The sequence below is a fragment of the Balaenoptera physalus genome (genome assembly GCF_965194825.1).
Source record: "Balaenoptera physalus genome assembly, chromosome: 18".
NCBI lineage: Eukaryota > Metazoa > Chordata > Mammalia > Artiodactyla > Balaenopteridae > Balaenoptera > Balaenoptera physalus.
Window position 1 is genome coordinate 18589020 of NC_138899.1, and position 27849 is coordinate 18616868.

Below are 27849 nucleotides of genomic sequence, written 5' to 3' on the forward strand. Positions count from 1 at the left end.
GCATAGTTTATACTGGTTTCTTTTCCTTTATATTTGAATTATAGGTATGCATTAGAAACATATTTCTTTTGAATAGGCTGAATTGGGTTGCTAACAAATTATAATATAAATGTAAATTAAATAGGAAGTTGTTTTTCTAGATTTTTAAAAATAATCTATCAGAGATTCATTTATTCTCAATTCTACTTGTTAGTTGGTACTAACCTTGTTTTATGTGGATACCTTTGTTACTGTATTGAACCTTCTATAGCAGAAATATTATGACAATACTAGGATGTTATAAGCAATAATGATTCTATTTTTCTTTCTCTTAACAGATAGAATGGGTTATTTTCATATGTAACCATCTATCTAACATGATATTAATCTGTATCCAGATTTTCAAAATAATCTTTTAAAAAATTTTTCCTCTTGCCTTTCATTCCATCTCTCTCTCTCCCCTCTCTCACTATTGGGTGTGCTGAAAATATTACAGATGAGGAGCAAAGTGAAGGCCAATATTTGAAAACATTCCAAATAATCACTTTGAAGGACTGAAGGTACAAAGGGCATAAACAATGTAAGAGAAGGAATGCATAATTATTAACTACAAAAGATATGGCTTGGTGGGGTGATAAATAACTGAACCAAAAATTGCCTTGAGTTTTATTTCTAGATATACCTCTGTGTCACCTCAGTTAGTTTCCTTTAATTTATTTCACTACTTTAACCACTTTAGAGAGTGACTATGCTAATTCTGGATGATTGGATAACCTTAATGTTATACTTTTAGAAAAAGCTTCATTAAAAATATATTGAGAATCATACACGTTATTTCTGGTCTGGGGCAATTATTAACTAAATTATAGGAAGTCATGGTTCAAAATTCTGCAATTGCTGACCAGGGATATATGAAAAGGGATGGTTATTGCCCCAGTTGATTTTCTGTTTCCTAAACCAGTACTCAATTTTTTATGTTTACGTCCCATGAGTTCTTCTATAAAAGAACCCAAGTTTCAACATAAGAAACACAAAAGCTCATTTCCACATTGGAAATGCATATATTTGCCTGCATTACAAAGACATTCACAGTAAGATCTACCAACATAAATCACTGCATTAATGTTGGGGGTATATATTCTTGACACTGGAGATTTTATATCTGATAATACTGTTTTTCTCGGGCAGGACAAAATACATTACTATCATTAGTAGTTTAATAGAGCTGCTACCTACGCTGACAAGACAGTAATAAAAAGGCCAGCACATTGCGAGTGAAGTGGTGTGGAGTCTACAAAGAACCACAGAAACCATTAGAAAGAAAGCCCCGGAAATGAGTTAAGCACAAGTCTCAATTTCCAAGTTTATCCTATATGATCCATAGCAGGTCAGGTCAGCAATATATTCCTACTTGCAACTGGATGTGGGAGTTAAATTATCAATAGAAAGAATTCTTGGAACATTTAGGAAAGCGCTTCTTGTCACCAGTGGTCTTCAAACTGGGACACATATAATCTGGGAGTGAAAGAAAACTTTCCAAGGGGTAAGAAAGCCCGGGTGTTTTTAAGGGACAGTTTTCAGATCTTCCACTTTACTATGAACTCTTTCCTAAAATTAGTCTGTGACTGCTTTCACAATAATACTTCTTCCATTTTATCAAAGTAAAGCATCCCTCTTCACCCCAAATCTTACTACAGAGTTTTAGACCCCTTTGGATACTTCTGTGAAAGCTTTAAGGGCTGACAAAGCACAAAACCCCTCAGAGATTACCATCTTTCCCTCCTTGTACATATTCTCTTAAGCATACAGTATGGCATTAGAAAGCAGGGTATTTTGCTCTGTATGGGATCTTCATGGAATCTGCTGAATTCAGGTGTTTGGTAGCGTTGCACTGTGGGATTAATGGCCACATTTATTCAAAGGTTTTCTTTTTCTTTTCATCATCTGTCCTCTTATGAAAAATGCACTCCTTTAGCAGGAGAGTCTCATGAAAGCACATCTAAACAAATATCAGTATGAAATAGTGAACAGTAAAAATATTTTTCCCATGTATGTAAAAATAAACCATTCTTTTCCACTATTCTCAATATTCATCCTTGGAAAGATTTTTAAAAATTACCTTCAAATAACCAAAGCAAACATAGATTATTGACAATGCCTTTTAAATTCTAACTGAAATATTTTCAAGTGCTACCAATTTGTTCATGATTCATTGACTAAAAGTCTAAGGCTAGGATTTTGTTATGATTTCTTTGAGATTCATAATAAGTCATATTATGAAATATTTATTCCAATTATGGCTAACCCTTATCTTATTTTACCATCTAATATTTAATATTTTCTGCCATCTATAGACAAAGTCTAAAATCACATAGTAGCTCAGGGATAGATTTAACAGTATATGCCTTTCCATTTCATTGAGTACATTAAAAAAGTTCAGTCATGATATATATAGTTAAATGAGTTGTTTCTGATTTTGATGCTTGATTATTTAATTATTCTACTAAGTTGAATCTAGGACTTCAATACTTGCACATAAACATTTTTCAAAGAATATAGATAAGTTTAATTTTAGCTATTATAGTATATTCAGTTATATTATATCTCATTACAAATTAAAGAGAAACTATATTTTTCTACTCATTTTCTAAAGTTATAAATGTGGATAAAATAAATGCATTTGGATCTTTATCAGTTTAATCTTGATGAGACAACCTTTAGTAATCAATATTAAAGGTATTTTATTTCTTATAGAAGGGAAGTTAGATTGTGCCATTCAGGCTATATTGAGAACACTTTTCACAAATAGAATAATCAAAATATGTCAGTTCAAGGTTTGGATGGAAACAGAGTATATTTTAGAAAAATTGATATTATAAAAATGTTATTAAAAATATTGTATTGGAAAATATATATTGAAGTGAACAATGTTCTGACTTTTCCCCACCCTTTCTGAGTATTCCAGGTGTGTTGAGGGGTCCCCAAGACCACCCATAGGTTTGGTGGTTTAGTAGGAAGACTTGCAGAACTCAGCATATAAGTCAAAAAGAAGTGCCCCCAGATGAAGGAGTTATGGTCATAATTAATGGTCACTTAAGTCTCGGTAAAGCTTTCCTGATGTACTTCTTACACACTCAGAAATTAAAATCTAATGTCTGAGCAACAAATCCTTTTGCAGACAGGTGGTTTCAAATTTTCTGCTTTCAAAGCAATTGGAGGACAAAATATTTGAGTTGGTAGCTGACATATTACTTAAATCATTGTTGATGATATAGCATGTGTAAGAGCCCTTTCATTCATTGGTCATTCATTTGTTCAAACATGTATTCATAAATATTAATTGAGTTTAAAGTCTATTAGGAGAAACTGACTATTACGATGTAGTAAATGATGTGATAGTAGCATGTATGAGAAATGTGGGTTCACAAATTGGGGTCACCTGAATCAGATTGGTGTTCTGGAGGAGTTGGTAGAGAAAATGGGAAAGGATGCAGCAAGTTCAGGTTTGGATCTGGCTTTTAAAAGACATATATTTTACCAGTAACTTCTATCTCTAAAGGTTAAAACTTCACACGATATGCCCCTCAGTGGGGGAATGGATAAGCAAACTGTGGTTCATCCTCACAGTGGAATATTACTGGCAACAAGCAGGAACAGACACTGCTCCATACACTAACATGAGTGGATCTCAAATGGGCTATGCTAAGTGAAAGAAGCCAGATTCAAAGGTATGCTTCTGTTTATATGGTATTCTGGAACAGGCAAAATTATTAGGACAGAAAACAAGTTGGTAGTTGCTAGGGGATTCGGATAGGAAGGGCTGACTGCAAAAGGCATGGGGGGATTTCTGGAATGATAGAAGTTTTCTGTATCTTGGTGGTAGTGATGTCTCAGAACTGTCCGCTAAAAAGGGTGATAAGTACCTTAATTTTAAAAAAAGCAAGTAAGAGTTCATATGACCTTAGCTGTATTCCCATAGGTGCAGCTATGCATGTGCACACACACATCCATTCACAAAGCTGTGGGTCACTCGTTCCTTGCTGTTCCTGTTTCCCTGTGAAAGGGTCCCCAGCAGTGCTTCTCAACTGGAGTGCTACTGGATTTTAGGCAGGATGATTGTTCATTGCCTGGGAGTGTAGTATGCTCTGTAGGATGTTTGGCAACTCTGGCACTCACCCGCTAAATGCCAGGAGCACCTACATACATTTCCCAAAGTCCCCTGGTAATATGTCTGCACCCCTGCTGAAAACTACATGCCGCACGTTTTTTCTGGACTCTCTCTATGTAGAAAGGAGTAGTTCTCTAATTTATCAGTGAAGAGGAGAGAGCTGGCATGTTTGCCTCACTCTTTCTTTTTTGTGGGAGAGAACTGCCTACCTGTAGAGAAAGTACACTCTAGTCTGCTCTCTTCCATGAGTAGTGGAATTGACTTTGCTTCTGCCACATCTTGGGATTGGGAAGTGTGAAAAGGAAATTCACATGAGTGTTAGCAAGCCATCTGCCAGCTCACCTGCCTTGTGTCCGATGAGCTAGCTTTTAGCCTTAAGGGAACTGGCACTTTAGTCTCCATCAGTCTGATTGCTGTATCTGTCTCATCAGAGTTTGGGAAGGAAGGAGAGGAATGTGATATAGAGACCCCCTGCCCCCGCCTCAAGTTTATGTAACATTCATTAGAAGTATCAAAGGGTTACTACATGGCTTCCAATCTTTAGTTCCTAGCATAACACACACACTGAGCATATTAACCCAGACCTTGGAACTCAAAGTAATACTAAGGCACTGAACTTTCTGGAATTAGTTCAATAGGTGTGTATTAAAAACTAGTGCTATTTGCGTCTCACAGCACACCAGTTGTTTGAGTTCTTCATCCACCTTCGAAAGTTTCAGGTCAGGGTTATATAGCAGCAGTGTCTCCCGTGGTAACCCAATGTTAGGCTCTCTAATTGTGACACCAACTGATCTACACTAACTCCTGCACTGCAATTTGTACCCTGCATGCAGTATAGATGAAACCACCAGTGTTAGGTGGAGACAAGCTTTCCCTTTGAAGCATGGAACCACTTTAAAAAAAAAACAACAACAAGAAAGTCTTTATTTTGTGGGATAATGGAAGTGTCATAACATGGAACATTATCAGATCTTTTTGTCAGTGACTTTAAAAGCTAGACGCACTACCACCTACATCCTGAGGTTGAAAATTCTTGTTTTAAAATAGTATTGATGGCATTCTGAGATGACAGAGGTATACTAGTCTCTGAAAAAAATTAAGTAGGCAATTTATTCCTCCTACCTTATGTAAAAGTTATTTACATCAGTACTATCTTCTGTAGGCATAGAAATATTGTAATTATTCTTTCAGTATTTCATTCTAAATTGACAAATTGCTTAGCCCTTCCAGCACTCTCCTGTTAAGCTTCCTTGTTTTCTCTGGTAGAATCCCACTGAGTGTAACTAGTTGACTTAATCTAATAAACCATATGGCTAAAGTATCAGTAGGTATTATTTAAATTCCCCACCTTGTTCTAAGTGGTTGACTATGTTTTAATATGTAATATCACCTCTTTCCGCTCTTTATTGTCTGTTTTTTAAATGGACTTTCAGTGGTTTGGCCAAAGTCTCATTGGGTAGGCTTCAGGCACTAGCGCAGAATTTATGGGAATGACGTGGGTTCTCAGAGCCCCTCAGATAGCACTGCATAAGCCAGTCCTTGCTTTGCAAATACCAGCCTTCGAACTTGCATATTTCTCAAATGTGAGAATACTCTGTGTTATCTTATCTGATTAGGACTGCTATACATTGTTTTATTTTGGAGGAGCTTTTAATTCAGCAAATGTTTATTGAGCAACTATGATACAATGGGAACAATAATGATGAAACATATACAGTGTAACTCTGTGCCAGGCCTTCTTCTAAGTATTTCTGTGTATTGATTCATTTTAATCCTCACAGCAATGCTATGAGATAATTCCTATTATTAACATCTCCATTCGATCGATGAGGAAACAGGCTCAGAAGGGTTATGTAACCTGCCCAAGGTCACACAGCTGGTGAGCGTTGATTTGAGTTTGAACTCTCACATTAGGCTCAGGTCTCTGCTGTAGAGGTTAATGTTAGAGGAAACTAATAAAGATTCCATTTCAAAGATAATTTTGTGTCTGCATACAACGAAAACAACAAACACATGCACTAAATTTCTCCAGAATGGCTCTAATTATGAGGTGATTGTTTTCTAAAGGATATTATTTTGTTCACATTTATAGTTCTTTTTTTCTCCAAGTTAATTATTCTTTCCATAACTTCCTCTAACAGGTAATGTTAGTTTTGCATGTAGGCAGAAGCAAACTTTACAGAAATAGAATGTGTAGTTTTATCACAGGACAGTATAACATTTCTGAGTTTTAATTTGTAAATGACTAAAAATCTATTTAGTAGTGGTCTCTTTTCTCTTGGAAAGGAAGCTTTACAAAATAATTAAAAACCTGCATTTAGACTATGTATGCTATTCAAACTGATCAAAAAGCACAAGCAAAATTTGATAACTCTAAGTGTGTTTGTAAAATAGTTTTTAACTTTCTTATTAAGATTTGTTCCTACAGAGTCTATCATGTACTATATCTTCTCACTTTTAACTTATAGTCATTGATGTGCATGTAAACTTTGTAGGATGGCTTTTATAAGTATATTCAAATTGGCCAGGCCTAAACCAAAGCCCAAACCAGGGATACCAGTGTGCAGGGAGAACTCACTTATAGATCTTATGCTTGCTTATTAGGTTTTGAAAAATGTACCAATGGAAATAATTTAGGTACCTGAATTTATCAGGCTATCTTTTTTGAAAAAGTTATTTACATCAGTACTATCTTCTGTAGGCATAGAAATATTGTAATTATTCTTTCAGTATTTCATTCTAAATTGACAAATTGCTTAGACATTAAAGGAGGGAAAATAATCTTTTCAGCTCAATAAATAAACAAAGAAAAGATTAGGGAGGAAATTATTTCAATATTTTATGTTTCTTTTGTTGACTTGAATATACGTCTTCCATTTTGGTTATGAAACATGTCTTTTTACATTAAGCATTCTCCTCAAAGTGGTTGGTGACACCTGGCTGCCTTCCTGGAGGGGGGCTGTGACACTGCCTGCCTTCTGGGAAGAGAGAGAGGGTGGCCCACAGTCTTCCATCCCTCACTTTTAAGTCAGCCTCGTAATAATGAAGATAAACTTTCTAATGACTTTATAAATAATTAACCTCCATCAACTTTGGTAATTAAAATAAGCAAATCATTTAATTTTCTGATATAACTTCCTCAATTAAAAAAAAAATCAAAAGGTGGTGAAAGATTAAATTTGCATCTCTCTCAGAATCTGGAAGAATATTTCAGTAGTTTTAAAAGTGGAAAAGCTAGTATCAGTAGTGGAACCGCTCTTAACTAGAACTTTGGACACCTGGGTCTACATCCCTACCCTTCCACTAATGAGCTGAATGGTTTTGGGTAAACCACTTAAACTCCTGGGGCTTGGTCACCTCATTTATCAAAGTAAAGGCTGAAATAGGAAAATAATGAACCGTGTATTTTTAGTCTCTTCTCCATTCTTCACTCTGATTTTACGAAGATGCTTGTTCTTCTCTAGAGAAGTTAACGATGAGTCTGGTCTGGGGGGCCTGGAGTATGGAAAAATGGGGCCGAGAGACCCCTCCAAGCATAACTAATTCAATGAGTACCCACTGCTTTTTTCGAATCTTGTTGTTCTATGAAAAACCAGCAGAATGCTTCCTCCTTCCCCTTCAAAGTGCCACACCCACACGTAACAGATAACTGGAGCTCATCAGAGTTCATGCCCTTAGAATTTAACATCTCAACATTAAAATGATGTCACAGAAAGTGAATCAATTCTCCCCTGAGCATTGCTTTGTAGGGAATTCTGTCAATGCCCAAATTTAATTATATTAAATCACCATTTATCAAAAAAATCTAAATTTACCTGACACAGATTTCTTTCAGACATATGTCTATTTGCCTGTTTTAAAGGAATTCTTATTATTTTCTATCATTTTATATTTTCTAAAATTTATTTTCTGATGCATATCATGCAGTTCGGACTTAGACTGGGTTGCCTGGAAGCAGACCCTGGGATGAGGCTTTAAGTGAAAGTGATTTATTAGGAAATGTATCCAGGAAAAACACATCGATGAGTGGGGACCTGAAACAGGGAAGGGATGGGTGGGGAGGGGAAGGAAGGAATCAAAGCAAGCTTGTGATATCAAGTTAAATCCCACCAAGAGCAACTGCGACTGAATCCAGCAACGTGTTTCCAGAGAGGCTATGTCAGACTCAGATCTGTCCTAGCAAGGATGAGGGAGCTGAAGTGTTTCTACACCACACCTGGTGTCACTGATTGGCTGTCGTTAGGTAGCGGTGGATCATGTACATTTCTGGGCACTTCCGTTTTTCTGGGCACTTCATCTTTCCTGTGCATGGGTGGAAGGGTTTTGGCAATCAGGAAGAACAGGTGTTAGCTTAGGGGATGAAAATGAAAGAAACCAGTGGAGAGATGTGGCGATATGGGCCTAGTGCTGACCAGGTCTGCTGCAGAATCCTTTGTAATTGCTCCAGGAGCAACCATAAAGCTGATGAATGATTACCTAATGAAGTAGTTTCCTATAAAGAACAGAAGGGTAGAACCTGCTAATCTGTTTTACAGATAGGTTTTTGTATTAGCGAGGTTCCTGCAGGAAACAGATGGCGCATCATGCTGAGTAATTTGAGGAATTTAATAAAGGAACTCTTTTCAGAGGTGAGGGCAGAGAGCAGGGAACCCCAGGGGCTGCGTGCAACACTGGCAAAGGGGTGTATTTCCATCCTGAGGCTTGAAGGGGTGAGGAGGACAGAAATGCTGAGAAGAGAAGCCGCGTCCGCTTTAGTGGGTGGGAAGGCGCCGCCCGAGGAACGAACTATCTACCTAGTGTCTCTCTCCAGCCCCTTTCCTGTCTAGCCTGTGCTCCCTCGCTTCAGCCAAACCAGAATCCAGAGGGCTGCGGAGGCCTCGGCTTTGATTCCGATTGGAACTCACAGAGCAGAGCGGGTGGAGACAAGGGCAGGAGGGCACAAAAAGACAAATGGAAGGTCTGCACAGGGTGAAAGGTAAATTGTTAAATTAACTTAGTAAATTAAATCGCCTAAGTCCACACCCAAGGCATTCCTACCATTTTTTTTTTTTTTTTAATTCCTGGAAGATATTCCAAAAATTTTCTTCGGGATCTTTAGGATACAAATCTATTCATCAAACTTGAACTTCTTTTCTATCTCTTACCAGACTTCCCTACTTACCTTTCTAGAATTACTAAGAGAGAAATAACCCAGTCCTCCGGAGTTCTTTCACACTACCTGGACACAAGGCCTTTTCTCAGTGCCCCAGGATTTGGACTTTGACTTCATTTCATGTTATCTTTTAACATTTGAGTTTCTGTGGTTTTCTTCTCAACAGAAAAATCTTCTCTGGTCACATACATTTCTTTCTTTTTTATCAAAAATAGCTTTATTTCCTGTAATTATATAATATATGCTTATTATAAATAATGTAAACAATATTAATTTTTTAAAGTTTAGCAAAAATTTTCCTTCAGTCCACAAACCAGGGAATAATAACTGTTAATACATTGCTGAAGAATATCCATCCAATATTCTTCATTATACACACACACACGCAAACACACCAACAGATCCTTAGTTGTCAAAGTGGGATGATTTACAAAATTATTTGGATTCCTTCCTTTAATAATTCACAGAAATTCTTTTGTATCTAGGTAGACAGATCTTCATAGTAATTTTATGATCGTATATATATTTTATTTTATGCATACCAAGTAATTTATAATATATAATAAATTCCACAGTATTAAACATGTAATTTCTGATTTTTTGACATTCTTCACTATTACAAACAATGTGACTATGGTCTATTAGTACATATATGTTTTTGTTTTTATCCCTGATTTTCTTAGGTTAACCTTCTAGATTTAAATCTCTTGCTAGAAATTTTTTGTTAAAGAAATTCTTCCATTTTCCACAACTGGTATTCTTTTTGGAATGCCAGTTCTAGGTGATATTTTCAATTTGGCCCACATTTTATTTCATCAACTGAGCTGTTCATTAATACAACAAGAATATTTCCATTATATGTTTATTGCTCTTTTCTGGTAGAAATAAACAGAAACTTCTTGAGGCTAGTATGTGTAGAAACGGGACATGTATTATGATGCTGCAGAGGTTTTTCCTCTGATCCAAGGTCAGAGTTATAGTAGGGCCTTAAGAACAGATTGAGTTGGAGAATGGAGGGTTAAAAAAAAAAGGGAAATCTTTTGTGGGCATGTACTTATTCTCTCCTTCTGTATCTGTATATAAATCTGTTTAAAGCCAGTCTTCCTTAGTTTTCCATTTCTTGTATAAGCCATTATTTGTTCCATTGAAAAATAGTGTTGGTGATTCTCTGTTCCAGTTCTTAATTTCCTTAGGAAAGTGCCTAGTTGATTGGAATAGTTCAGGTTTGAACGCTCACTCCTGATCTCTCTCAATCCATGAGTGATGAGTAGGACCTGATAACATTTAAAACATGGCCACTAGAAGCCCCACTGCCATAACCATGTGCATTGTGGTAGACAGTGTGATAGACAGTCTTGAGATGAAGGTAGATGGGCAGACAAGGCAAAAGTTAAAAGTAGTAATTGGAGACTTCAATAACCAACTTCTAATAATGGATAGAACAACCAGGCAGAAGATCAACAAGAAATAGAAGACTTGAACTTCACTATGCACCAGCTAGACCTAACAGATACCTTTGGAACACTTTACCCAACAACTGTAGAATACACATTCTTCCCAAGTATACATGGAACACTGTTCAAGATAGGCCACATGCTAGGCCACAAAACAAACTTCAATAAATTTAAAAGAATTGAAATCATACAAAGTATGTTCTCTGACTACAATGGAATAAAATTAGAAATAAATCAACAAGAAAGAAACTTGGAAAATTCACAAGTATGTATTATAAAAATTAAGCAACACACTTCTAAATAACCAGTGGATCAAAGAAGAAATCACAAGGAAAATTAGAAATTACTTTGACATGAATAGAAATGAAGATACACATATGAAATACATGGCATGTAGCTAAAGCAGTGCTTAGAGGGAAATTTAGCCGTAGATGCCTATAATAAACATTTATCATCTAAATGCATATTATTTGTGCCTGATGTATCTTCCTGTGTTATTGATAAAACATGTAGACTTGTGGGAATATGAAAAAAGGTGCCACAATATGATACATTAAAGGTGAGAAGTATAGGTCATTTAAGGCAGAATTTCCAGTAAATGCATTTCTGGTGAGTTAAAAGGGATTAAGATGCACATTATTGAAAGCACAACCAGTATTCTGACCTTTGAACCAGAACAGGAGACAGAAGCTGGATAAGCATTTTGGCTATTTTCATTAACCAAATTTTATAGTAATATTTAATATTAACCTGATAACCAGAGGGTGAGCCCCCATTATATAGAAATAAACCCTGAGTTACAATGTCTTCACTTTCATTACTAACAAAGGGGACAAATGCTAATTTTGTTCTCTGTGGGCCACAATGTCACTTTGGTTTTGTAGTTTTCCAATTGTATGATAAGAACAAGGTCTTCCTGTTTCATTTGTTTGGAAAAGGAATATCATATTTTTTAAAATGTCTACTATGTGTCAGGAACTATGTTAAGCACTTTTATGCAAATTTGTTCACGTCTTTGTCTCATTATCTCTCCTGAGACATTTATTATCATCATTACTTCAGAGATTATGAAACTGAGGCTGTGGGACTTCCCTGGTGGTCCAGTGGGTAAGACTCCGAGCTCCCAATGCAGGGGGCCTGCGTTCGATCCCGCACGCATGCTGCAACTAAAAGATACTGCATGCCGCAACTAAGACCCGGTGCAGCCAAAATAAATAGGTAGATAGATAAACAAACAAACAAATAAATAAATAAGTAAATAAATATTAAAAACAAAAAAAAAAGAAAGAAACTGAGGCTGTGAGAAATTAAAATTTACCCAAAGTCATGGCCTGTATATGGGGAGGTGGATTTAAGAAGGTCTGACACAAGCCCGAGCTTCTACTTTTTCCATTACTCCAGGTTGTCTGCAATCTGCCACCTCCATTTCTGCATTTTGCTGGGAGAATCCCATCTCGAGTCCCTTTAGCTTGTACTTTCCCTTCAAATTATCTCAATGGCAGCACATAAGAAAAACTTTTGAATTGCTCTTTTTATTACTTCAGTTGCTAGAGAAATTTTGTGTTCTACCTCACATCTTAGCAGAATGATCATTGAAGGACCAATCTGAATGAATTTGAGAAATAAAAGTAATGACAGTTCTTCAAATATATTATTTTGTCTATTTATATGTGCCTGATCAGACCTCAGCAAGATTTAAGACATTTAATTCACATTTGTGAAGGCTTTAAACTGCTTCAAGTAATTTTGCATACATTGTCTTGCTCTGAATTTGATTTTATTTGCTTCTGATCTCAACTTATTCTCAACAAAGTAACCATCCACACTTATAATAAACTTTATTAGATTCTTGTATTTTCCTTTCCATTTTTAGAACATATAAATTCTTTATTATCACTACAGTGGTTAAAATTTAGCTCTGTAATTTGAATTATAAATATGTGTATACAAAAACCAAAACACATTTGTTTTACATGTTGTTGATAGACAATTGATGTTCCTCTGAAAAGTGCCACATGTGCCTATGTGCTGATTGATTGATGATGATATCAATACATTCTATTTTATAAATTCCGGGACTTTTACTGGCTTATGGTGACTGGTTCACTCTGAATGCATGAGGAAATTGCCTTGCCTACATGAGCTAGTACAAAAAAGCCTGTAGGTTAAAAGGGAGATTCAGTTGAGCCAGATAATAGTACTGATTTAAGAGCAAACATATCCCTCTTCAGTCTTTAATATCCAATACCAAGTAAGAAACTATTAGACCCTTCAGCCTTTCCTCTCTCCCTTCTCTGTCTCCTTTGGCCCAAGATAAATTTCAATTACACAAACTATTTCCCATTGCTAATCACCTATTCTAGTCAGTATTCTTTAAATAGTCATTTAAGGCTGGGATGAGATCTCTGTCATTTCTGAAACTAAGAGAAAATTTGGAGCAGCCCACTAACAGAACAGGAAATTCCCTAATATCCTCAGGATATGTATAGAAACCCATCACGATTAAATACAAGAGGGACTAACATCTCCTGGGGATATTTATTAAATAAACTTGCCTAAATACGTCTGACAAATACATTATCTTTCCAAAAAAGTCTAATTACTGAGATCCATTTATCTAATTAAGTGACACTCAAATACCCTAATTTTTCTTTTGAAACTCCTCTTTGACAGTGAATTTCCTGATCATGAAACCAGCTTGCTAAAATGGGTACCAAGATAATCAACTCATCTGTGCATCTTTTGTATTTCCTATGTGAAATAAAAGCATTCAGAGGAAAAAAAAAAACGTCATTCCATCCTCTAAGATTAAAGTAACTTTTCCTAAACAATTGTTCAAGGAAAACAAAAAACATTATTTACTTCACTGTTATTTGTAGCAGTGACAATAAGATGAGCAAAGGAGATAAATATTAAACAGCATGAATTATATTTGTAAAAGAAAGGAAATTTCAACTTTTTCCCTGCAAAACTGTGAAAACAATAACACACCATTATTCCACATAATCAAACAATAATTGTCTCATAAAAGAAAGAAGGCAAGCATTAAAATATCTACCCATAAAATGCAGACTTGTTATAGCACAACTTGCTTTGTATTGGAATTCAGCAAAATGGAGTCTCATTCAAGGAGACTTAGTCATCAAATACTCAAAATATCAATACCTTTTCCTGTCAGGGTCTTTTCAGTTTAATCTGTCATTAGTTTCTTCTTTTCTGTACAAAATCACTCTTTTCCCCCAATCCAGGCATATATATATACACCTAATTCTTTTCTAAACATTCTTTTTTTTTCTTCCTTTGGCACCATTTGCTCATGACTTGTCTCTCTGTTTTTAGAATACTCTTCCCCACCTCTCCTTGGCCTAGAATCACACAAGAGGCAGTTCTAGAGAATGAGAAGAGCAAAGATTTTGAAATTTGGAAGAAGTGGGTTTGACCAAGCTCTGCCTCTTGCTAGTTGTGCAACAGTAGGAAGTGTAAGACAATAGGACCAAAATGGAGTCACTTATGCTAAGCCCCATGTCACCAAACCAAGACTTAACTTTATAATTTTGGATCTCCCAGAAATGGAATCTTAAAGCCGTCAATCGGGGATCACCTTATCAGCACTAGTTAGGTCACCTGCCTGGTAGACCCCTGCCATCCCCTAAAGGAAAGTAACCTGCAATAATGAACCCACTTTTTCTGCCAAGTATAACTTCCTTGTTCCAGCTCCCTCTGCCTATAAAGTCCTTTACTTTGTACAGCTCCTCAGACCTCCTTTCTATTTGCTAGATTGGATACTGCCTGGTGCATGAATTACTGAATAAAGCCAACAAGATCGTTAAATTTTACTCAGTTGAATTTTGTTTTTTAACAGAAGGAAGCTTTAAAGTTCAGCTTTTGTCCTTTGTAAACTGGCAATGTATTATCTATCTCACGAGACTGATCTGAAAATTATGTGACATATTTGAATTAAAAAAAAAAAAAGTCAGTGGGATGGAAAGTTCTCCATAAAACCTCCCCCTCCATAGGATTTTTGTAGCAATTACAGCCACAGTGATCTCTCCTTTAAACATGCCTCACCAAGCCTGCCTCTTATTTGGCCCTTCTCACAGGTTTTATGTAGTTAGCCAACTTTTAAAGTTCACTGAAAAACAGTTACTGAACACTTGCTAAGAGTCATACTCAGTGTTACATGGTGGTGAAGATAGAAAAAATATCCACGAGAATCTTGTGATCTATGTTGAATGAGGGTCTAGTAATTTGGACTCTGCAGAGCTGAAAAAACCAACTACATCTTACCCCTAATTAAAGCAGTTATAAAGGGTAGCTCTGAGGAGGTAGCTTTAGTAGGAAATAAGACTGTGACCCCAAGATTTTCTCCTGTTATATATTTCTGTCTGTCAATAACAAAGACCAGATTATAGAGATTGCCTTCTTTCTAAAGCCTGTTCTTTCAAATTCTAAAGGAAGCCACAATTAAGTTGAGAGAAGAGGGAGATTGGAAGGGCCAAGAGGCCAGTAAGTAAAAGTCTTCAGACTCAAAACTTATAGAAGTCTTTCTAATGGAGACTAGTGCCAGAAATTTACTATAATCAGAGAAACCATAAGCCTGACCCAGAAAGCCTGTGATTACTTCAGCTCTATAGAGACCCTCAGGAACCCAAGCCTTCACTAGCAGGAATCAGGCTGCAAAAGTGTAGTCCCTAGGAAGGGCAAACTTCCCTTTCCTTCCCACTTTGATGGGGCCATAGAGAATAAAAAGACAGAAGAAATTTCTGGAAGTAGAATTAAGGGTACAGCAATCAGGGGCTGCCAGATGGAATTGACTCAGAAACTGAGTCCCTGTCTGGGCAGGAGTCTTCCCAGTTTCTGCCCAGCAGGAGTTGATAGTTCCTGTGGACCAGAGATTACTGTGCATTTCCTATTCTTCCCTCTTTTGGAGGAAAGTTCTTATTAAACTATTATTTTAAAAATTACTGTTCTCCTGTTTCTATGACATGATCGGGTATTGAGTTTGTAAACATGTGTGTGTCTATAGTGATGGGGAACATATTACTTTTCTTTTACTTCATAGTTTCCTGATCAGGAGAAGCAACATATGGAGATTATGGAGAAAGCTATCCCTCAGAGACCCTGGACTTTGATATGGGTGCAGGAACTGGCTGGAATTTTGTGGTTGTTTTCCTTGGGCAAAATATGAATGCATTTTTTTAAGAAAAGAAAGATGAACATCTGCTATTTTGGTGATCAAGGAGGCACATTGTGGCAAAAACTGCTGGTTGTTCCCTGATATGCATTCTTCCCACTTTGATTCTTTATTCATTTATTTGTTTATTTTTATTAATATTATTATTTTTCCAATGGAAACTTGAGTTTTACATTTCTTAGCCTCCTTTGAAGCTAGTAGAAGTGATGTATGCATTTAGGTTATGCCCTTAAAAGGAAAAAGCTCACTCACTTCTGGTTTTTATCTTCTTGTTGGCTAGAATGTGGACACGATGGTAGTGAGTCATCTTAAGCCTTGTGGATGAGGAAAAAATTCTTAATTTGAAAAAGCCAGAAAACAAAAACAAAAACAAAACTGGGTTCCCAACAATACTGGAGTTGGACAACTTCACCCCTGGACTGCTATGAGAGAGAAAGAGGGTGAAGGAGGGGAGAAGGGAGAGGGAAAGGGAGGTGGGGGAAAGGGAAAGACAGAAAAGGAGAGGGAGTGGAAAAGAAGGAGGAAAGAGATCTATCTTATAAAACTCTTGTCATATTTGATATATAAAGTCATGGATTGGGTTAGTTCACCAGGGCAATGATTCTCACTCAACAGGAGATGATGTTGGCTCCCAGGGGACATTTGGCAAGATCTGGAGACATTTTTGGTTGTCTGGAGGCTGGATGCCACTGCCATCAGATGGGTTGAGGCCAACGATGCTGGTAAACATCCTACAATGCACAGGACAGTTCCCACAACAAAGAACAAGGCCAACCCAAAATGTCAATAATGCCAAGTTTGAGAAACCTTGACTTAGGGAAAGGGTTGATAAAGTTGAGAAGAGGACCTAAGACTGAAATAAACAATCAGTTTGCCTACGACATGGAGCAACACCAGAAAGAACTGGAAAATCAGGCAGGTTCAAATAGTTAACATTCTTGTAAGCCACTGAAGAAGTTTAGACTTTGTACTAAGGACAAATAGAAACTGGGAGTGAAAAGGGGGCTTACCATAATAGGATTTGGATTTTAATGACGTGAATTTGGCTGCAGTGTGCAGACTGACCTGGAAAGAGCAGGTCTGCAGGCCATTTAGCCCAAGTTTAAGACACAGTATCCCTGGCGAGGGCAGTGCAGTAGGAAAGGAGAAAGCAGCAGACATATTCAGGGGACTTTTGGAGGTAGAAACAAAGTGTTTGGTGATTGTATTGACATGTTGGTGAAGGAGAGAGAATTCTAATTTGGACTAGAGGCACACAGGTGACACTCAGTGAGCTAAAAATCATTTTTTTTGCCTTGTTTATTTTCTCCAGCACTTTGGAGACAGCAGTTATGAGGCAAGGGACTTTACAATAAAATCACTGAAATCATCACCAGATTCCTATAGGTATTTAGGATTGGGGAAGAAGGCATTGCCTTTCATATGCAGTGGAACAAGCAAATGGAAGTCATCTCTGAGGAACGGTCAGGAACTAGGGTCCTGGTGAATAAACACCAGTCAACCTTTTCACCAAAGGTAACCATTTTCTACTGTAGCAAGTACATTCTCTCATGTCAAGGGATGGTGTCAGACTGGAATATTTAACCTGTCCCCCATCTTTGTAATTAAACTTGAAGTCAGAAGCACTACCAGTGTTCCAGGCTGCTTGCATCTGAGTTGCTATGGTTAAATACATACATCTTAGCAACTGTACGCAACTTTCTTAAGGTTTCCGGGTGCCTCCACATCAATGAAAGAAACAAAATCAAGTTTGAAAATTATCCTTAAAAATGATTTGTAAATGATTTTATATATATATATATAAAATACATGGATCAGTTGACTCAAGAAATCCAACCTATCAGTCCTAGCTCCAGAACACATATTAAGAATTCATGAATGCTAAATGCAATAGGTAGACATAAAAAATGTTCTCCTTGCTCAAAGTCTATAATAAAATTTTGGGTCTTATTAGGATTGCTCAGAATGAATAGTCATTCATTTGAAAGACTATTAATTTATTATTTCTAAGACTATGAAAGAAAAACTAGGTAAGATAGTATTTTAAAAACTCACTAAAGAATTTTTATTTTATTAAATCAAAATTTTAAGCCATTTAAAATTATTCAAATGATTTGATATTAAATATGAGAAATCACAACATAAAAATTGTGATTTTGAGGTCTAAATAATTAGATCATGATATTCCAATGTGAATTTCATATTACACAATTAATTCACAGACAGCTTATCTCAGAATGTGTAACGATTTTTTCCATTGTTTATTTGGCATGTTTGTACTACTACTAGCTTTCTAAAAGGCAGGTTTAAAAAACCCCACAAAACCAAAAAACTCTAGAACAGATTACTGTTAAAAATGCACTACGTATACTTTAGTATTTGAAGAGCTTAAAAACATTTTTTCTTTGTTTGGCTAATGTTTTGAATTAAATTTTCACAGATGTAGTACTTCTAGAAAAATGAAATCTTAGGATTTACACACAAGTGTTTTATAAGCATTTAATATATGCTATCGAGATTACTTGATACATTTTCATTACAAATTTGTTCTTCAGTATAGCCTCTTATTCAACACATTTTATCCAATAGCACATTGGAATTCACAGAAGTTCTATTTGGTAGAAATGAAAATGCAAAAACTTATTTGCTCCCTCTGCTGGAGAAATGGGTGTTAATTTAAAGAGACAACGTGGTTTTTTGTTTTTTTTTTCAAACATCTTTATTGAAGTATAATTGCTTTACAATGGTGTGTTAGTTTCTGCTTTATAACAAAGTGAATCAGTTATACATATACATATGTTCCCATATCTCTTCCCTCTTGCATCTCCCTCCCTCCCATCCTCCCTATCCCACCCCTCTAGGTGGTCACAAAGCACCGAGCTGATCTCCCTGTGCTATGCGGCTGCTTCCCACTAGCTATCTATTTTACATTTGGTAGTGTGTATATGACAACGTGGTTTTGAACTCTGGAAAGCAATGTGTATGTTTTATTTCTCAAACCCAAGAAATGTCTCAGTAAGCAAATATAATGGCATGTAGAGTGTAGAAATAAAGCACATTTAGTAAGGTACATTCTATTTTAAAGACTAAAATAAAAAGATGCACTTCTGGAAAAAACTGTTAACTCGAGAATGAAGATTTAAATGTTTGTTTCTAAAGCTTCCTTTAGTATTTATTGTACAGATTCACTTCCTAGAATTACCAGTCTATTTTAGAATGACTGTTCTGTATTCTTTCATAGATGATGTGGACTCTTGAGTATTATATTTGTATAACGTCAATACCCAAGGAAATAAAACAAGAGATCTTACATAACTTTTAGCACTAGAATAGTTTTCTTTTTCTCTTCTCCTCATTCTTCAAGTAATCTTTAAGCACATGTTCTGGTGCAGTTATTGTGCAAGTGTACTAGCAAGTCTGACAGTATATCAGTTTATAGATATAATAACAATTATCATATTTAACTTTATTGTGCCCCAACTAAGTGCTAAGAATTCTACTAAATTCTTTATGCAAATTATCTTATTTAGTCATTTCTCAAGTATGTGAGGGTTGGTATCAAAACTAGAGTTGACTTTCTGTAGAGGTTGGCACAGCTGATTGTGGGGATAAGGTCCTGTCCTATAAAGAAGGGGACTGATGCTGACTTGGTGAACTGCTTATCAGGGGCCTCCTTCACCGACTGCACTCCTCAGATTCTGAGAACCAGATTTATACCCTCCCAGGCAGAAAATCAGAGGATTCCTTTTTAGGGAACTAAGCCCAAGAAACAATACAGGTGCTGACATTAGAGTTTCCCTCAATGAAAAGTTCAGCTCCCTGTCTTTTCACCCCCTTTTGAAGTTCACCACTCAATAACCACCCCCACCCCTACATACCTCATAAACATGAATTCAGGTAGCAGTCATCAGATTTCCAAGGAAAACTTCTAATATAAAAGACTGGGACCAAAATAAATGAACTCAAACAAACAAGCAAAAAATTGGCCCCATTTTACAGGTGAAGAAACTGAGGTCTAATAAATAAGGAACTTGTCTAAGTTCAAACACCTAAAACTTACCAAGGCAGAATTTTAAACCAGACTGTCTGACTCCATCCTGGAGCTGACCCATGTAACCATTATAAGAAAGCCTGAATGATGTCTAGAGTGAAATGTTACCTGCACATTGTATGACTGCTTTTAAACCAATAAATAATAAAATATGTCACTACAAAGCTGCTATTTCTTCCTGCCAGGCATTATGTTAATGCACATTGCCATAAAACGTAAGTTTGTGGGAGACTCCTTGTTCTCTCAGACTGGACCAGTAAAGACAACCTGGCTAGGCTGTATGGGAAATGCATGGCACAATGGAGTTCTTAGTTAAGAAGTCTGAATTTGACTGCTGATCCTCTGAGTCAAAAGGTCACCATTTGCTCAGGTTTTCTCATCGTTAAAATGGTTGTGCCTCTTGCAGGAAATGTCATAATGATAAATTCGAAAAGATCTGCATGATGTGCTGATCCTTACAACCTAGGATAATATTCTCTGTAAGTACTCAGTAAAAAACCTATCAGCCCAAAACTTGATGTGTAGCTGTACTCTTGTGCATCACATATGGTAATGGAATAGAAAATTATCTGGAAAAAATCTTTTACACTGTTAGAAGAATCAATTCAATGCCCTAAAGCTGAAGAATTTTGAGTTAGAGTGTTAACACCTTATTTAATGGTTTGAATACTGACTTCTTACCAATTTAAAGGAAATGTAATAATGCATCTGCTGCTTTTTTGATGATAGAGTCAAACTGTAATACAGGACCATTGAATCCACTGCTATTTGAATGAGTCAATATTTTCTAACTATCTTAGCTGATGATTGCTGACTAATTGATTGATTTGGCCAATTATGTATCTGATTCTCATAGGCCTGCTATATTGAATAAAAACAACGGTATGGGAAATTTTAATTGTGACCATCCAACACATAGTTTAAGATATAGAAACTATGATAAATTGATTAATTGGTGAATCATAAACCATTTGAGGTCTATACTTTTCAAGTGAGATTGGTAACAAAAAAGTGCTGAATTTTGTACTCCATAGATATCCTTAAAAACATAAAACCAATTCCTCAACCAGAACATAGTAATTCTATTTCTAATACCAAAAAATCTCCAACACAGTGTGATAACATTGCACAGAAAAATCTCTTTAGGAGAAATTGCGCTAGCAGTATTAAGACTCCTTTAAATCGCCCAATGGGCATCAGATATATCTGCCACATCAATTCAGGAAACTTGAGCTAAAATGCAAGGCAAAAATAGTTCCGCCACAATATTGTAGATAGGGCTGTGTTAAAGGACACAAGAGGTATGCTCAGGGCCACTGAGAAAAACGTGTGTGGGGAGTGTTTCAGAAGTCCCATTATAGAGGCTGTTGTCAGGGACAAAACAATCTGTATTCTATTAATATTATTTTATTTTGATTTTACAACCAGTATAGCCTGAGAAAATACACATGTATTTGTACATGTTATGTTGCACACGAGAAAATGAGGCCCAAGGAGGTGGTAACTTTTTCAATAATATCACTACTCTTAATTAGTAAAAATAAGCTGTAAATACTATTTTAGAAAAAAACTCTTTGATATAGTGAGTATCATAGTTGAAAAAGGTCTAGCGTTAGAAATATCAGATCAATTCAAAGAGGCTATGTTTGTGAAGAATGAATGAACCAGGAGCTGATAAATAACTTAAGGTTCATCCATACAATGGAATTTTTATGCAGCTGTTAAAAAGAATGTGGCAGATACGTTAAAAAACACTATAGATAAATCAACGTGGAATTCTAAAATATGTTCAGGTAAGACACAGGAAGGCAGGAAAAAGAAAAGAGAGAAAATAAACAGAAAATCAAAAAATAAAACAAAATGGAATAATAAACCCTAACGTATCAATAATTTCACTAAATATAAATGGTCTAAATACACGTTAAAAAACAGAATTTGACAGAGTAAGTAAAAGATTATCAAACTATATTTTATCTACAAGAAATTCTCTTCAAATATAATGAGATAGGTAAATCGAATGTAAAACAATGGGAAAATATATATCATGCAAACATTAATCAAAAGAAAGCAAGAGTGGCTATATTAATATCAGATAAAATAGACTTCAGAGCAAAGAAAATTTCCAGAGACAGAGAGGAACTTTACATGATAAAAGGGTCAATCCACCAAGAAAGCATGACAATGATAAATGTGTATCATAACAACAACAAGCTTCATATCCTTAAAACCTGTTTGATAGCAATATTTTTGTACAATTAAAGATAGCTGTTTAGAATATCTTACTGATAATTAATTCTATATATTTATAATAACAATTTTATGTTTTCTTTGGCCTTTCATGGTTTTAAAAATTGACATTTTTCCATTACAGAACAACTTTATCAACCCTTTCTTCTCTGGTATAGAGTCACCAGTTAGGTAGATAGACACTTTCAGTAGTAAAGCTGTTAAGAGGTTTAAATTAGCACATGTAAGGGAAAGTATATAGTGTATTTTGAGAAGCTTTATGAGAGAGAGACGGACTTTTCCCTAACAACTTTGCTCAGTGTATACTGAGTTATACACCAATAATGCTATGTAACAAACTACCCCAACACTTGATGACTTAAAACAGCAATCAGCTATTGGCAAAGATCTGTGGGTCAGTAGGCTTGGCTGATTTAGGCTGGCTCAGGTGAGCAGCTCTTTTTTGGGCTGGAACAGCTTGAGTAATTTTGCTTCTAAACACTGGTCTGTAGGTTGTCTGGGGTGGCTCTGCTCACATGTCTTTCATTTCCCTTGGAACAGTTGGCTAGTTAGAGCATGTTTTCCACACGGAAATGGCAGAGGCACAAGAGAAGAAGAGAAAAGACATGAGTTATCGTAAGGTCTAGTCTTGGAACTGGCACACTGTCCCTTCTACTCATATGGCATTAGGTAAAGCAAGTTACGTGGCCAAGCTCAAATGTAAGGGGCAGGTGAATATACACCACTTTTAGAAGAATTGCAAACTCCTTAAGCAAAGGATGTAGATACAGGGAAGTGTGAAGAATTGGGGCCAATGGTGAGATTTAGTAAGACTGTTAACTGTGCTATCAATCCCGCTTGCCAAACAATACACACACACAGACACACACACACACACACACACCTGACTAATGTCTTCCCGCTAAGTTTGGGTGGATTTTTGATTTACTTGTTTTTATTTTGTATTTTTAAATTTTTATTTATTTATTTATTTTTACTTAATTAATTAATTTATTTGATTGCGTTGGGTCTTCGTTGGTGTGTGTGGGCTTTCTCTAGTTGTGGCGAGATGGGGCTACTCTTTGTTGCGGTGTGCGGGCTTCTCATTGTGGTGGCTTCTCTTGTTGCGGAGCACGGGCTCTAGGCGCGTGGGCGTCAGTAGTTGTGGCACGCGGGCTCAGTAGTTGTGGCTTGCGGGCTCTAGAGCGCAGGCCCAGTTGTTGTGACGCACGCGCTTAGTTGCTCCGCGGCATGTGGGATCTTCCCGGACCTGGGCTCAAACCTGTGTCCCCTGCATTGGCAGGCGGATTCTTAACCACTGCGCCACCAGGGAATTCCCAAGTTTATCAAATTTAATTGATTTTCTTAATGGGACTGAAATAATGTGGTCTAAGTGAAAAAATAGACTTTCTTCGTTAGGGCTGAATTTAAAAGGGCAGACTTTTGTGGTATCAAAATAACTGGCTTTACAATTGGATGTTAGCTCTGTGTGGCAATTATTCTTTACTTCTTTGCTCCTCGGATCCTTCTTGTGTTCCTTTTTATCTGCCATGCGTTACACTTTTATAATTAGGAGCTGATTAAGCCATGGTAGACTATTTTTACTTTTTCACTTCAAAAATTATTCTAGAATGCTTTTTTCCCCAATTGTCTATTTCACAAATAGCCTGATTATTGGTATTGGTGTTTCAGTGGTGAAACTGAAATCAACTAATGTATATTCCATGGTGGAGGAAGCAAAATGCCTATTGGTTGAATTTAATCCATATTAAGTTGTGATATTTGTGCCTTAAAGGGGTAAATTTAACAAGGCCTGGATTTAGTTTATCAAGTATACTGACGTAGGTAAATAACAGCATGGAACCTGATGCATCAGAGTTGGAAGTATAATGAGATCAGTAGGCAAGCCCTCCATAAAATTACTCGGGGCGTAGGAGCATCCAGACATAGCAATTATACTCAGCAAGAAGAAGCAGTTCTAGACAGTGTAAAGCAATTAGTCAGATTTACAATCTCAGAGAAGGGAAAATTACTTAAGTTAAACTCAGAAGCATCTTAAATCATCATTACACTGTATTGATCTCAGTTGAAAGTGACTGGCTAGAAATGCTTGGTTTATCTTTACCATTAAATATTTCCATGGTGTTTGACTAACACCAAGAATATATAGCCTGGCATTTGAACTATAGTGAATTATAAGCACCTAGGCTTTTGCTGTGTGTGCATGTCTTTTGGAAGAAGAGTCTCAGAACATTTAAGAGAGTTGATGTTGATCTATAAGCTAGTTGTATTTTTTAACATTCCTGATAATGCACCAAAGTAAAGGGTGGGCAAGTACATTTAAAGAGAATGAAGAAGTATACATGGCAGTGGTTTTACGTGAGAAATAGGCTGCACTATTTTAACTGGTTTTATATCAGTATATGTCATTGTCCATTTACTTATTAAATGGTCCTTATTATTAAGTGTATAAGTGTAAGGAGAATGATTTTAAAAAGCCGTGGTCCCTATAGAATCTCTCTCTCCCTTTACCATTTCCCATAAAGGGATGGTTGGTGGGGAAGGAAAATCTGAGTTTTAAAAGCTTCCAGGATTTGGTTCTTTATATGGCTAAAGGTGGACACTAGGGTTTACACCTCTTTGATATTTTTTGTATTCATGTTTGGGAAACACTTTAATGAGTCCTCATTTATGCAAATAGAAGGTATTAGAAACAATAAGAAAAATGCAAAGTTTTTTTTTTTTACACATATTGATGCAAAAATCTTAAAGTTACCTAGTAGCATCCAGCAGCACATGAAAAAACAATACATCATTACCAAGTGGGCTTCTTTCCAGAAATCTAAGGATGGTTCAGTTTTAGGCAGCTTTGACCATATTAATAGACCAAATGTGAATCCAAAAGATCATTGTCCCTGGATATTGAGATAGCTTTATATAAAACTCTACACCCATTCTTCACGGTGTGCTGGATATATTATAATTGCTCTTCCAGATCATTCTTCACTCTGCTCTGTGCCCCAGGAGGCTGGCCTGTATGGATTCCATCAAAGGACTGTTTCAGTCTCTGGGGTCTAGCTGGGTTCAGGAGGAGCTCATGGAGTGAGAAGAGATTGAGGTCAGAGTATTTAGTTCCTGTTTTCCTCTCTGAAGCAATGCGTCCAGCTACTTGTGTGCCTCAGAAAAACGTCCCTGCTACCCCGAAGTTGGCTTTTCTATATGACTTTCTCCCTCTGAGTTCTGGACAGTGCTTCAATTCCTTGTCCCTTCTATCCTTGGAATAATCCCAGTTTTATTGAAATAGGCTTTGAGGTTCCTTGATACTCCAGCCTCACCTTAATAAATAGTCCCTTTGTTAAAATAAAATTACCCTAATTTCAGTATGCCATCTGTTTCCTTCTGTGACCTTGATTGGTTCATATGGGAAACTTCCTTAACATGATCAAACATTGTGGTATATCAATAAAGTAAACAGACAAAGAAGCAATGTATCTGGTCTTTTGTCTGAGGTTCCTGGCACAGAGCTGCAAAAACCCTTGGAATTGCCTGAGTGATAGGAATGTCTTTGTTGTTATGCTAATGGAGTGACTCATCGTGGGTCCCTAGGTAGCTTCAGGATGGGGTCTGGTCCCCAAAACACCAGGCACATGATTAAAGGGTTGGGGACTTTGAGGTAGCCTGACATGTAGGAAGCAGAGAGGGGCTGGAGATTGAGTTCAATCACAGGGTCAATGACTTAATCATTCATGCCTAAGTTAGGAAACCCTGATTAGAAGCTCTGTGGAACTTCCTGACTGGAGAGTACATTAATGTGACTGGAGGGTGACATGCCCTGACTCCATGTGGAGGTGGCACAGGGACTCTGCATTCCCTTCCAGTACTTCACCCTATGAGTAGTATCCTTTTTAACAAAGCTTTAATTCTAAGTATAGAACTCTCCTGAATTCTGTGAGTCATTCTAGTGAATTATCAAAGCTGAGGGGGTTATGGGAACCCTCCAATTTACAGTCAGTTAGTTGGAAGTCCAGGTTGCCTGGCAACCCCCTAAAATGCAGCTGGCATCTGATGCAAGCACAGTCCTGAGAAGGGTTAAGCCCTTAAACTTGTGGGGTCTGATGCTAACTCCTGGTAGTTAGGGTTAGAATTGTATTGCAGTACATCCAGTTGTGATGGAAGTGAAACAGAGCAAACATATACCAAATCAGGAGACAGCATCATGTTTAATGGTAAAGCTTCAAAAATATTGCTACTAAGATGGGGATATCTACTGTCATATTAATATTTTCACTTTTAGTAATACTATTTATTAAGGCTGTGAATTTTCACAGAGTAAAACATTGGTTTTGCTGAGTCTTGTAAGTTCTAATATGTTTCATACTTATTTTTACAAAATACTCTTTCTCTTCCCTGGAACACTCTTTTGGTTTTACCAGAATTTGTGTATCCCAAAGTGCAATTCCTAAGACCCCACAGTAAACTCTTTTCTTACTTGTAGCCTTCTGTGTTTCTTCTTGGTCGACAATAGTTTACCTTAGGGTTTGCTCTTGGTGTTGTACAATCTATGGTATCGGACAAATGTATAATGACGTATATCTATTACTGTAGCATCACACGGGGTGTTTTCATTGCCCTAAAAATCCTCTGTGCTCTGCCTATTCATCCCTCCATCTAACCACAACCTTGGCAACTACTGATCTTTGTTGATTGTAGAGTTTTTTGTTTTTTCTTTTGGTGGGGGGGCGTGGGGTAGGGTTAAATGAAATGATGAAATGTTTACCAAAGCCAAAGCAGTGCGCCAGGCACATAGCAAATGATCAAAAAAATTTTAGCTTCTTCCTTTTTCTCAATTTCCTAAATATACTCTGAGATCTGGCTTTTATTTATAGACATTTAAAGGCTACTCTTTTTTTTTTAGATTCTCTTTATATAAGGACTCAATTATGGAAAATTACTTTTATTATATTTAGCCTATATGAGAAACTAAGAAATAATTTACTGGATGTAAATTTGGGTAGAAATGGATGTCTTTTTAAAGTTCCCTTACTATAAATCAAATTTATTCCTGGACAGCTATTAGTGATGTTAAAAAACAAAATTCTACTGAATAAATTTGAAGATCTAATTAACTTTATTCAATGATTTATGAATCAGGCAGCATTCCATCTAACAACTAGAAGCAAGCTCTGAGGGTTTATACAAAATGAATTTATAGAAAGGAGGGTGGGGCAGGAAGTCACTATTTAAAAAAAAAGAAGTTATTTTGGGCAAGAAATCTTTTCAGGGGAACCCAAGGGCAAGCGTTTTATCATGCAGATCGCCTCTTCTTCCTCTGGGGGGAGATAGGGAGGGCCCATGTGACAGATTACCTTACTGGTGCTGCCCAGAAAATTCCATATTGGTTAATTAAGATTACATTTCTCGTGAAGGTCGAAACTACAGTTGGGTAAGGTATTAAATCTAGGTTTGGCATCATGGACTTTAGCACAAGTGACACCATTTTAGGTCTGTGGTTTTTCCCTTTAACAGTGCTATTCTTCAATTCGAGAAGTATATTTACAGAATTTCTACATTTATGGGATGAATACATTGTTATAAATTCACTCTTAGGTATAATGCTTCTCAGAT

At 36.5% G+C, this 27849-nt stretch overlaps 1 protein-coding gene across 13 annotated transcripts in view; it reads left to right on the plus strand.

Moving 5' to 3' along the window:
• LOC309647393 (uncharacterized protein) overlaps positions 1 to 27849 on the plus strand; it is a 198518-nt gene that overhangs the window by 37032 nt on the left and 133637 nt on the right. The window contains exon 3 of one of the 13 annotated variants that reach the window (XM_082434735.1): positions 476 to 26101. The exons of the other annotated variants lie outside the window; for them this stretch is intronic. The gene's annotated coding sequence lies outside the window, so the exon portion shown is untranslated. The remainder of the gene's footprint in view (positions 1 to 475; positions 26102 to 27849) is intronic. 13 annotated transcript variants of the gene reach the window in all.